Source organism: Strix uralensis, chromosome 2, assembly GCF_047716275.1.
Source record: "Strix uralensis isolate ZFMK-TIS-50842 chromosome 2, bStrUra1, whole genome shotgun sequence".
NCBI classification, from domain to species: Eukaryota; Metazoa; Chordata; class Aves; order Strigiformes; family Strigidae; genus Strix; species Strix uralensis.
The window spans coordinates 5,525,849-5,536,481 of NC_133973.1; positions in this window are offsets into that span (position 1 = coordinate 5,525,849).

Consider the following 10,633-nt stretch of genomic DNA (forward strand, 5'->3'; position numbering starts at 1 on the left):
AAACAGATTTAGTCCTAGGACTCTGAGGCAAACAATTGCCTCATCTTTGATGAGATCCTTTCCAACCAATTAGGACCATTAGAGTGATATCCTAAGGGAACTAGGCTTATTCAGTGCATGTGTTTGCCTGTTCAGTGTCCCCTCTTCACCAACAATTTTTAAAACATCTGGCAAATTACAACAAATTTAACAGTGGGCTGTGAACCTCAAAGCTATTAAGTTTCTACAAGTTCCAGTGGATGGTCGGAGGAGAGAGAAACCTGGTGAATTGTTCCCTCTCCCACTCCTGCGCAGGGAAGGAGCACGTGCACAGCTTTTATTAGACATCAGCAAATCCCTCTCACAGGGATAGGATCAGGCAGAATCACACCTTATGGCAAACCAGACGGTCTGATGGTGGGAACACAGGGCATCCTTGATTGAGCTGCCCACAGAATGACGTGTTTTCTTTACCATAATATAGAAAACAGGGGAAAAAAAAAACCAAAGAACCACATGTTTTTCTGCTTGTTGCTTTTCTACTCGTATTTTCCATTGGAAACTTGGTTTTCATCAGTCCCCATTTTTGGTGAATGGATGACTAGTGTCCTCCAAAGATTAGGTGGTGCTTCAGCAAAAGACCATGCCTGGGTGCCACACCGACACTTCAGAGCGAGTACAGAGGACAGAGCTCCTGAGGGACCAGCTGGGGTTTGCCCAAGCCCGAGTGCATGCAGACACAGGATACCAAGAGTTTAGCTAATTTTAGGTAAGGGACTGGTCAAGCTAGATGCAGTCAATAAGCCTGCCCTCTCCTTCCTTTCATACTGAGTCTTAGTGTAGGATTTTTATTAAAGGTTTAGCATGACCTGGAACCCAGGGGAAGCATTCGGCTTCTTTGATGTTAATCTGAACCACCAAACCTTTTAAGGTTCACTTAGTGCTGCCAGCAACACCCAACCCCAGCAGTGATTAGTGGTCTCCTGGGAGGTATCTCAGCCTCTGAGGATTTGACAGGGAAACAATAAAGTCTACAGTGGAGCTGAGTTTCAGCTGTGCCCGTCTGCTAAATAACAGGTGGTAAGTGATAGTTTCCTTCAATTGTAGCAGTTCGTGACTGCTCATGAAGTCATATAATGATCTCACCTCAGTTATTCACCATGTTCTTTCTTCTACCTGGCACAGTGAAGATGTTTTTCTTTCTAACAATAGAGAATAAAAACAAAAACAAACGCCTTTCTATTAATGCAGATCTAACACACACGCAGTGCGCACAGAAGCATCCCTTGTTTCTGGCTCTACCTGCCCCATCTGAAGCATTTTTCCTTGTAGGAGTTGGAAAGACAGGCCACCACCTTCCTTTTAAGGTGGTCCTTTGTCACAGCAGGGGCCTGGGACTTGTCTCCTTGGCTGCTAAGCACGCTACTGCCAGGCAAGGACTGCACATCCCCATTTCCAGATCCTGAGAGTCAAGGAAAACCCTTGCTCATGGCAGTCCTTAGAGACAAAGACTGAGACTTCAGTCTGAACCTGAGACTGACAACCATATGGAGCAGAGAGCAATGTTCACTGCTCAGCGTTTGCTCCTGAGGCTGGTGGGAGCATGTTACTGTGTCCAGTTTTGGGCCCCTCACTCCAAAAAGGCCATTGAATGACTCGAGCGTGTCCAGAGAAGGGCAACAAAGCTGGTGCAGGGTCTGGAGCACAGGTCTGATGGGGAGCGGCTGAGGGAACTGGGGGGGTTTAGTCTGGAGAAGAGGAGGCTGAGGGGAGACCTCATCGCCCTCTACAACTCCCTGAAAGGAGGGTGCAGAGAGGTGGGGGTGAGTCTCTTGAACCAAGGAACAAGCGCCAGGACAAGAGGGAATGGCCTCAAGCTGCGCCAGGGCAGGGTCAGACTGGCTCTTAGGAAGTATTTCTTTGCAGAAGGGGTTGTTGGGCGTTGGAATGGGCTGCCCAGGGCAGGGGGGTAGTCCCCATCCCTGGAGGGGTTGAAGAGTCAGGTTGACCCAGCGCTGAGGGATCTGGTGGAGTTGGGAACGGTCAGTGTGAGGTTCATGGTTGGACTGGAGGATCTTCAAGGTCTTTTCCAACCTTTATGATTCTGTGACTCTGTGATTCTGTGAATGAGGAGGCTCCCATGTCCACCAGAGCCGGCTCTTGGGTGAATTGGCCATCCTGGAGCAGAAACCAGCAGGCTGCGTCCTTACCCATCCCCACAGGGACAGCTACAGAGTGCTGGGGGCAGCGGTTTAAGAAGGTGTTTCTGGGCTCACTAGGAGGAAGAAGAGGAGGTAAGAAAAAGTAAGGACAGAAGGAAGAAAGGCCACCAACCACTTGCACAATCACTGCGAAAAAGCAGGTCCATGTGAGTGGAGATCCTTGGCAGAGTGGATGTGTGTGATGACTGCTAAAGAAAGGACTGCAACATGAGGAAAGGAAGGGAAAAGGAGTACAAGGGGTCATGGAAAAATCCTTATGCAAAATAGAGAACAACGAGAGAAGCAAGGGGTGCTGTGTGGAGGCAAATAGGTGTAAAGATAGTAAGGCAGAAAAGCTGAATCAATCTGGTAAATCAATGCAAAGCCTTGACTTTCACAAGGATGGCGCTGTTAACTTCAGAGACAAAGGCAGAATGGGTTATGAGAAACAGGGTCAGAAAATGGAAGTTACCACCATCCACGTTTTGATATCTGTAATATCAAGAATAATTCTAGTAAACTTGAGTTCAAGGAAGGAACCGGGAGAGGTGGGAAGGTAAAAAGAGGACTAGTATCTCTGAAGGAACATGCCCCTGGAAGCAAATATCTCTAAGGAATCTGCCAAGTCAGGAGAAGACCACTATGGCCAAAGAGCAGCAAGTGCAGAGATGGTGAGTAGCATGGAGAGGGAAAGGCAGCTGAAGGGAGGGTTGCTGTGGCGTTCCTCTATGCCCAGGATATAATATTCATTTATGGCATCCACACAAAATGTTGGACAATGAACTTACATGGTGGGGAGGGCAAGCACATCCTGCAGAAATAACAGGTTGAGGGTTAGTACTTGAGTAACAGTGGCTGAATGACGTTAAACACTACCGGTTTTAAGGTGCATACTTGAAGATAGGTCGCAGCGTTGCTGTAAGCCAGGAGTTCGTCAGCTGAAGGTAGCAAAGAAAGTGGAGCAGGAACAGGAGGACGAGTGATGACTGAGAAACAAGGCAAATGCAAGCCTGGCATGCAAGGAAAGAATTGTTTCTTACTCTTTGCAAAAGCTGGCACAAACAAATTTTAGAAGCAGAACTACTGTTTCAAGTGCAGCTTTGCAGCAGCTTTCCATGGATGCTCAACACCCAATTCATCAACCGCTTAAGTACGTCTTATCTTTGATAGGCGCTGATCTAAATATGCTTACATTTTACACCTAAAATACAAGTCATACGATAGATTTTCCATGGCCTTTAAAGTTATTTTGAGTCAAGGACATGTACCTCAAAATTCACAGATCTCTAGGACAGAATTTTTAACTAAGCTTTGAAGCACTTTCATAAATAAGCCCACTGCTTTGTTGGCACTAAGAAACTCAAAGCAGTGAGTGCAGATTTCTTTACCCCAATATTTAGAAACTGAGATGGAAAAATATTTTACAACCCACAACAGTTTTTGCCTGCTGTCATTTAAAAGCATTATAATCACAGACTTAATAGAGTGACACGCACCAGCTCTGACGCTGTGAACTCCTCAGTTTCTCTGAAGCCATTCATCGTGGGCTGCTTTAGAAATAAAAGAAACACACCTTTTTTTTTTTTCTTAAAAAAGGAGAAAAGGATGCCTTTGAAAGAGTTTATGACTAGATGTTTACCAATGAAATTTACATAGAGATGACACTTATCACTGAATAAAAGATCATGAAGACAAAACATTTGTCAGCTTTTTTCTCCCTGGAGAACTATGAAGAAAGTTCATGACAAAAGCAACAGGACTTTCAAGTTTGAAAAGGTTGTTTCTGTAAAAGGAAAGGGGAGAGGAGAAGAGAAAGTCATTGCTGAAATGGTTGAGCTGCCATGTAAAATTCAACAGTCAGGTGGAAATCTCTCAGATCTGGGATGTTCAGGCACGTTGTGACAAGGAGAAAACATGAGCAACGGAGGATTTTTTTATCACTCTTAACCAGAAGTTCCAGCGTTGATGTCTTCTCATAAAAGACCAACTCAGCTTCTGCAATGGTTAGTTAAACCCAAGGGTGACCCAGGTTTCTGGGAAGTAGGCTTGGGAAAATACATTATCCTGGCACTTGGAGCAGTAGCAAAGTCTTTTCAAATCCCATTTCAGCTTTTCTGTTGCCATGCTCTGGACTTCAGGAATTAATGCACTACATGAACAAAGTTACCAGGACTACAGCTGTTACAGTTTTCTGGAGAGCCTCTGGAAGGATGAAAAGGTTTTCCATTAGTGACAGACCAGCCATCACCTTAACCATTATGAGAACCATGAACCTCTTCATCATCCCAGGTATTACTGGAAGATTCATCTGTCAGTGCAGTCATATGATCAATAACTATTTGTGAGGCATATTTCCATATTTCTAACTCACTATATCCCTATCCATGCAAAAAGCAACATCTGTTACCTTTACACATGATGAAGTATGATCTGCCTCTATCCATAGGCCCTGTATCACACCACCGTTGCTACTTATGTCAGAGCAGAGCAGATATGCCTCAGTTTGTCATGTCAAAGTATCATTAGGCTTCACCTTTACCCCCAGAAAGCTGGGGACTACACTATTATAGTTTAAAAAAAGCATCAGGTGAGACTTACCCTTGCTAGACACTTGTGATATATGGGATGGTATAGAAGGCATATTCCATAAATTTGTTGAAAAGCTACAGCTTATCTGAAGAGGGACTGGAGTTCAAAAAATCCCATTAGGGAGGATGTTCCCTCCTCACTCCTCTGTTACAGAAGCCCCCTTTAGATGCCGTGACGTGTGGCACAGATCACCACCTTGCGTTGTACTTTTGTCAGGAGACCACAAAGGATGTTGGAAGGTGTTCTCTGTCAGGAGACCCTTGGTTTGGAAGCTGGTATTGGGTTTGAGGAATTATCCTGGGGTCTGTGTTGCTTCAACCATAAGAGCAACCCCCACAAACCTTAGGCAACCCGTAGCGTGACACAACAGTGACCCTTTTGCCACACATTCACCTTGGAGGGCCAGATCTGTGACTGTGGGAGCAGAACCCAGAGCAGAAGGACGCAGCAGCTGGGGAACCTCTTTCTTCAGGAGAAACAGCCTTTTGGATGCAAAAGCTCAACTGTGTAACGGCAAAGACACTTGCCATTTCCTGAGCCTAGGAAGCACCTTACATGAGCCTCTCTTGGGTTTGTGTGCACCGCTCAGCCAGGGCTGTGCCTCCCCCGGCCCACGTAGCGATGTGTTCACTTTTAACATCCTCGCTAGCAGCCCAGTCAGCTCTCAGGAGAGCTTGTTTTTGGGACAGCCACCCACACCACCAGCAGTAACTACAGTAACTCCCCCTCCCCCTGCACATTGCACATGCATTTTTCCGCACTCTCTGTTGACGGAGGACAAACCCTGCTAATCCCCTGCTGTGCAAATGGCATTGCATGGGGGCATTTATGTGCAACTAGTGCAGGTAAACAAGCACAATCTCAGGCTCCTCCTTGCCACGGGAACGCGCTGGCCATGGGAGACGCCCTGCTTGCCTTTGCCCTCTTTCCCAGGGGGAATTCACTAGCCACAATCCCCTGCTTGAAGTGGGGAACATAGGAGCAGGAATACACCCCATCAGGCCTTTGCCAGCCTCTATTAATGCAGGTCAAACTTACAGCAATAAACCACAGCAGACACATACTTTCAAACTCCACATGAATAGGGGAAGATGCCCACGGCCCTTTAACAAGAGATGGAGAAGCAAACAAGATTCTCCTGGACACGCTCCACGGCAGTTTTCTTCCTCGTGGTCCAGAGTCATAGAGACCTCAGAGTGCGAGGCTGAAAATACTCACTGCCATGACAAGCCTGGAGTACGCCAGCTGGCACCATTTGATCAAGGAAAGTTTTTGCTTCCTAAGACCATTCTTCTCCCCTCCACATACACACCAAAAAAAATTTGCTTTCCTATAAGCACTACGAGGTGTTTCTAGGCAGGATGCTTGGAGGGCTGTGCTTTGCACCAGGGACGAGCCGTGCCCAGGTGCCCAGGCTTTCAGGGTGGGCTTTCCCTACAAACCATGGCAAAGGATCATCTCTGAACAGGTTTTCAAAGTGCAAGGCAGCCAGATGGGGTTGCAAGTTGTGAAAGACCGACGAAGTTTCAGACATTCCTGGACCGTTTCAAAACGTGTTTTGACGCGCCCAGTCACATGGGGTTTTTTGCAAGGCCTTTTGTGATTATATCTCTCAGTAGAAGACGCACGACTGCTTTAAAGAAAGAAATAAAAACAAACAAAAAGATGCAATTTAACTCCAAATATCTTAAGAGAGTATCTAGGGAACCCAACTTTGGAAAACACACTGCAACATTTATTTGAAGATAAAAACCACTGCTGCAAACCACGCAGGTCTGATTTAGATTATAAAGGGTGTTTGGTTATAGAAATGCAAGGGGTATTTTAAAATCTTCCAGCAAGTCCCTTTCAGCAGTGCTACGCACAACAGAAGCACAGCGCTGGGTTCAGCCAGTGCTTTTCATCAGCCCCCTCTGTCTGTGGGGAGGTTTTACAGGCAGGGGGCTGAGTTCAGGGAGCCCCACGGGCCATCCGACGGAGAGCAGGGCAATGCACAGGGAAACAAAGTACTGCCCTGAGCAGCTCAGAGAGATCCTCTGCCAAGGACGTACGAGAATTACCTGATGCGAAGGTCATTCTCCAAAGGCCAGACTTCTCCCATGTCCAAAAAAATATCTGGCGTGTTTGGAGCAGAGGGCTATTGTTAAGGGAAATATAAGGTCCCTTACTTCTAGTGTTCAGCTCTGCATCTGCACTGCTCCCACTCCCGTGATCTGCCAGCTTGGTGAAGACTTGTTCAGTGTCATCCTGCTCACAAGCAGAAGCCATTAAGTCCTCTACAGCAACCACGTGGCTGTTGTTCCTGAGGAACAATGGGGCTGCCCTCCCCAGAGTTAATAGACAGCACTGGCAAAGCAAGGCTTAGGAGAGCAACACCGTAACATTGTCTGCAACAAAGGACAAAGTTTGCTCAATATTATGCTCTACCTTTGTTATAAAGTCACTTTTACTATGGATGGCAGGACCCCCAGGAACTATGGAAAAACATTTTTCCACAATGGCATTTTCCCTTCCCACCCATTTTCAAAGCCCTAAGGCTGAAATTTACTCTTTCAGTGACAACCCCAAAAAAAGAGTGTTGATCTGTCCGAGGGTAGGGAGGCTCTGCAGAGAGACCTGGACAGGCTGGAGCGATGGGCTGAGGCCAGCTGGAGGAGTTTCAATAAGGCCAAATGCCGGGTGCTGCACTTGGGCCACAACAACCCCCAGCAGCTACAGGCTTGGGGAGGAGTGGCTGGAGAGCTGCCAGTCAGAGAGGGACCTGGGGGTGTTGATTGACAGCCGGCTGAACAGGAGCCAGCAGTGTGCCCAGGTGGCCAAGAAGGCCAATGGCATCCTGGCTTGTATCAGCACTAGCATGGCCAGCAGGGACAGGGAAGGGATCTTACCCCTGGACTCAGCACTGGTGAGGCCGCACCTCAATGACTGGGTTCAGTTTTGGGCCCCTCACTCCAAAAAGGCCATTGAATGACTCGAGCGTGTCCAGAGAAGGGCAACGGAGCTGGTGCAGGGTCTGGAGCACAGGTCTGATGGGGAGCGGCTGAGGGAACTGGGGGGGTTTAGTCTGGAGAAGAGGAGGCTGAGGGGAGACCTCATGGCCCTCTACAACTCCCTGAAAGGAGGGTGAAGAGAGGGGGGATGAGTCTCTTGAACCAAGGAACAAGCGATAGGACAAGAGGGAATGGCCTCAAATTGCACCAGGGAAGGTTTAGACTAGATATTAGGAAGTATTTCTTTACACAACGGGTAGTCAGGCGTTGGAATGGGCTGCCCAGGGCAGGGGTGGAGTCCCACTCCAACGCCCAACAACCCCTTCTGCAAAGAAATACTTTCATTTCATTCAACTTGCTTTGAGAAACCTGGGGGCTGATGGGGCCCATCTGTCAGAGAAGGGGAAGAGCATCTTTGGCCATAGCCTTGCCCAGCTGCTGAAGAGGGCTTTAAACTAAAGTTGTCAGGCGAGGGGAACCTCAATCCATCCCACTCCTACCAGCTCGATGCCAGTGGCAGCAATAGATGCCCAGAGCCTGGAGAGAGGTCCCAGGTCAGCAAGAGAGCACCTGAAGAGCAGCACAAAGGAATTCCAACCTGACTTACTAATTAGCTTCATCAGGGGCTCAACTTAAATGCCTCTACGCAAACACGCACAGCATGGGGAACAAGAGGAGCTAGAGATGCATGGATGCCTGCAGGGCTGTGATCTTACTGGCATCACTGACATGTGGTGGGATGGAAGGATACAGGCTCTTTAGGAAGGACAGACAGGGGAGATGAGGAGGGGGGGTCAGCCTCTATGTCAAGGACCAGCTGGAGTGCATGGAGCCCTGCCTGGGGATGGATGAGGAGCCGACTGAGAGCTTATGGGTCAGGATTAAAGGGACAGCAGGGACAGGAAATGTTATAGTGGGGGTCTGCTACAGGCCACCCAACCAGGAAGACTGAGCAGATGAGACCCTCTAGAGACAGATAGGAGCAGCCTCACGCTCACAAAGTCTGGTCCTCATGGGGGACTTCAACCACCCCACTGTCTGTTGAGGGACAACACAGCAGGGCACAAGCAATCCAAGATGTTTCTGGAATGCGTTGATGATAACTCCCTTCTCCAAGTGATAGAGGAGCCAATGAGGGGATGTACTATGCTGGACCTTGTTCTCACCAACAAGGAGGTGCTGGTGGAGAGTGTGAAGCTCCAGGGCAGCCTTGGCTGCAGTGACCATGAAATGGTGGAGTTCAAGATCCTTAAGGCAGCAAGGAGGGTATGCAGCAAGCTCGCTACCCCGGATTTCAGGAGAGCAGACTCTGGCCTCTTCAGGGATCTGCTTGGCAGAGTAGTATGGGATGAAGCCCTGGAGGGAAGGGGGGCCCAAGAAAGCTGTTTGATATTTAAGGTTCACCTCCTCCAAGCTCAGGAGTGATGCATCCCAACAAAGAGGAAGTTGGGTGAGAACATCAGGAGGCCTGCGTGGATGAACAAGGAGCTCCTGGACAAGCTCAAACACAAAAAGGAAGCCTTCAGAGGGTGGAAACAAGGACAGGTAGCCTGGGAGGGATGCAGAGAAACTGTCCGAGTAGAAAGGGATGAGGTTAGGAAGGCCAAAGCCGTGATAGAATTAAATCTGGCCAGGGATGTCAAGGGCGACAAAAAAAGCTTTCACATGTATGTTGGTGATAAAAGGAAGTCTAGGGAAAATGTGGGCCCTCTCCAGAAGGCAAAGGGAGACTTGATCACCCCAGATATAGATATAGCTGAGGTACTTCATGACATTTTTGCCTCAGTCTTCACTGGCAAGTGCTCCAGCCACACCACCCAAGACACAGAGGTAAAGGTAAAGGTGGGGACTGGGAGAATGAAGAACCACCCACTACAGGAGAAGATCAGGTTCGAGAACATCTAAGGAACCTGAAGGTGCACAAGTCCATGGGACCTGATGAGATGCATCTACGGGTCCTGAGGGAACTGGTGGATGGAGTGGCTGAGCCACTAACCATCATATTTGAGAAGTCATGGCAGTCCGGTGAAGTTCCCACTGAATGGAAAAGGGGTGACATAACCCCATTTTTAAAAAGGGGAAAAAAGAAGATCCAGGGAACTACAGGCCAGTCAGTCTCACCTCTGTGCACAGCAAGATCATGGAGCAGATCCTCCTGGAAATTCTGCTAGGGCACATGGAAAATAAGGAGGTGATTAGTGACAGCCAACATGGCTTCACTAAGGGCAAATCATGCCTGACAAATCTGGTGGCCTTCTACAACAGGGTTAGAGCGCTGGTGGATAAGGGAACAGCAACTGACGTCATCTACCTGGACTTGTGCAAAGCTTTTGATACTGTCCCGCACGACATCCTTGTCTCTAAATTGGAGAGAAAGGGGTTTGATGGATGGACCACTGGGTGGATAAGGAATGGGCTGGATGGTCACACTCAAAGAGTTGCGATCAACAGCTCCATGTCCAAGTGGAGAGCAGTGACAAGTGCCGTTCCTCAGGGGTGGGTGTTGGGACCAGCGCGGTTTAACATCTTTGCTGGAGACATGGACAGTGGGATTGAGGCACCCTCAGCAGTTTGCCAATGACACCAAGCTGTTTGGTGCGGTCACACGCTGGAGGGAAGAGGTGTGCCATCCAGAGGGACCTGGACAGGCTGGAGAGGTGGGACCGTGCAAACCTCATGGAGTTCAATAAGGCCAAGGGCAAGGTCCTGCACATGGGTCGGGGCAATCCCAAGCACAAACACACACTGGGCGAGGAGCAGACTGAGAGCAGCCCTGTGGAGAAGGACTTGGGGGTATTAGTGGATGGAAAACTATGAGCCAGCAATGTGTGCTCATAGCCCAGAAGACCAACCGTATCCTGGGCTGCATCCAGA